The sequence below is a fragment of the Dipodomys spectabilis genome, unplaced genomic scaffold (assembly GCF_019054845.1).
Source record: "Dipodomys spectabilis isolate Male_0828 unplaced genomic scaffold, ASM1905484v1 ptg000312l, whole genome shotgun sequence".
NCBI lineage: Eukaryota > Metazoa > Chordata > Mammalia > Rodentia > Heteromyidae > Dipodomys > Dipodomys spectabilis.
The window spans coordinates 3,317,501-3,320,277 of NW_024870989.1; the positions used below are offsets into that span (position 1 = coordinate 3,317,501).

Below are 2,777 nucleotides of genomic sequence, written 5' to 3' on the forward strand. Positions count from 1 at the left end.
CCCAATTCATACGACTCTTAGCGGTGGATCACTCGGCTCGTGCATCGATGAAGAATGCAGCTAGCTGGGAGAATTAATGTGAATTGCAGGACACATTGATCATCCACACTTCGAACGCACTTGCGGACCCGGGTTCCTCCCGGGGCTACGCCTGTCTGAGCGTCGCTTGACGATCAATCGCCCCCCAGGATTTGCCTTGCCCCGCAGGGTGGCGCGGCTGGGGGTGTCCCTTCGCAGGGCCACCTTTCGGGGGCCCTCCATCCCCCTAAGATCAGACTCTGGCGGTCGTCGTTTCGCAGTCCCGTCTGGCTTTTAGAGCGAGCGAGCGAGCGAGCGGTCATCCCGGAAGGGGGGGTTGGTATCCGTGCAGAGACGAGCCCGCGGCCGGGTCTTGTCTGTCCCGCCCCGCACTGTGTTCCGCGGTGCCCGAACTGGGGGATGACGTTTTCGCGCTGGGCGCTCGAGTCGGGTCAGGGCGGCCCCGTGCCGCGGCCGCCAGCCGCGAGCGAGCGCGTTGCGGGCCCCCGTGCCCCACGGACTCGCACGCCGAGGTGGATGGTCCCGCGGGACGCCGCGGTCGTGCCGTCTGCCAGACGCGCGCGTCTTCCCCGGGGAGGGTTCCCCGCGTGCCGCCCGCGTTGCCATGCCGGCCCCGGGTCCTGTCCGCGTCCATCCCCTCTCGTGCTAGCTCTTGTCCCACCCCCGCCGTCCCCTGTATGGTCGTCGGGCCGCGGGGCCTTCCCGTGCCGCGGGGGCGTGGCTTTCCCCCTTTGCCACCACCGCCTCTGCCACCGCCTCCCTCACGCGACGAGAGCCCGTCCGCTGGGCCAGGACGATGTTCCGGTGCGCCACCGCTGCCCTTTGCCTTCCTTCCTCCGAGACGCGACCTCAGATCAGACATGGCCACCCGCTGAATTTAAGCATATTAGTCAGCGGAGGAAAAGAAACTAACCAGGATTCCCTCAGTAACGGCGAGTGAACAGGGAAGAGCCCAGCGCCGAATCCCCGCCGTGCGGCGTGGTGCGGGAAATGTGGCGTACAGAAGACCCACTCCTGGGCGCCGCTCGTGGCAGGCCCAAGTCCTGATCTAGGCCCAGCCCGTGGATGGTGTGAGGCCGGTAGCGGCCCCCGGCGCACAAGTCCCGGGTCTTCCCGGAGTCGGGTTGCTTGGGAATGCAGCCCAAAGCGGGTGGTAAACTCCATCTAAGGCTAAATACCGGCACGAGACCGATAGCCAACAAGTACCGTAAGGAAAAGTTGAAAAGAACTTTGAAGAGAGAGTTCAAGAGGGCGTGAAACCGTTAAGAGGTAAACGGGTGGGGTCCGCGCAGTCCGCCCGGAGGATTCAACCTAGCGGTGCGAGTCCAGCCGTGCCGGTGGTCTCCCAGCGGATCTTTCCCGCTCCCCCTTCCTCCCGACCCCTCCACCCGCTCCCGCGACCCCCGCCCTCAACCCGCTCCAGCGGGAGGGGGGGGTCGGGGGTGTCAGGCGGGTGGGACCGGGGGTGGTGGTTCCCGTTCCGCGTCCCCGGCGCCATGGAGACGGGCGGTCCGTCCATCCGTTCGCTTTTTCTCCACCCCGTCTCTCCATACGCTGGCCCACACCCGTCCGCGGTGGAGAGGGTGGCTGCCCTAGCGCCCCCTCCTCCGTCTTTCTCTCCGAGACGAATCGGGTTGACCAGTTGCCACGCGGGGACTTGACCCATTTCCCTCCTCACTTTGGCACCGCGGTCAACCAGTTGTGCATCCCGTTTTGGACTTAGTCTCTGGGGCCCCGGTCCCGGGCGCCCGCGGCCTCCTTCCCTCCCGCCCCGCCCTGGCGGTACCGCGGTCGACCAGTTGTCTTTCCTCTGTCGTAACCGTGACGACGGGAAGAAGGGCAGGGTTTTGACAGCCGACGTGTTGGGGGTGGGAAAGGGGAGGGGGAGGAGTCGTTCGTTCCATAGATCTGCCTCTCTCCTCCTCCCCTCCCCTCCACTCCACTCCCCAACCCCCCCACCCCCGCCTTCGGGCTTGCTCCTAATCTCTCTTTAATATCTCTTTATCTTCCAACCCCTGCTTCCTGACCAGATGGTGATACCTGAAGCACTCAGCAGAAACCAGACAGCCAGAGGAGAACGCGAGCCATCCATTGCCCCGTCGGTGTGTACGTATGCATGTGGCATAACCGTCCATCCTCACCTCCCCCGCAGGCGATTACTCGACCACGACCTCTGCCTCCCCCCACCACCGCCCCCCGCCCCCCCCCCCCGCGCATCAAAATTCACAACCCTACCCTCGGAACAAAATAAAACAAATTTGCTTGAATCTCACACTGCCTTTTGTTTGTATTTGACGACGCAATAGGCGAAGGGGAGGGATCTCATTTCTGGTGCCTGACCGGGGCGAGGAGGGGGAATTGGAGAGGAGAGAAGAGGGGGCAGAGGGCATCTCCGTGTTTCTGTGTGCGTGCGTGCGTGCGCGCGTGCGCGCGCACTTACGCGCGCACACACATCCAAAGCGGGGGGGGGGGGGGGCGGGGGGAAGGGAAGAAACTCAAAGATCGGATGCGACAGAGCATGTAGGCCAGCCGGACCAATTCACCACGTCTCTGTCTCTTGTTTCTCGGTTTCTCTATTTCTCTGTCTGTCTGTCTCTCTTTGTCTCTGTCTGTCGGTCTATCTGTCTGTCTGTCTGTCTCTCTCTCTCTCTGTTTGAATTCTCTCTCCCGCCCGCCCGCCCGCCCCCCACACTCCCTCCCTCCGTTTCCTCTCGACTTGCCAGTCAATCCTGGGGCTT

At 63.7% G+C, this 2,777-nt stretch overlaps 1 non-coding gene across 1 annotated transcript; it reads left to right on the top strand.

Moving 5' to 3' along the window:
- The first annotated feature begins 12 nt into the window (after positions 1-12).
- Positions 13-165, top strand: LOC122127792. The gene has a single exon (XR_006151281.1). It is a non-coding gene; the product is annotated as a 5.8S ribosomal RNA (ribosomal RNA).
- Positions 166-2,777: the final 2,612 nt, after the last annotated feature.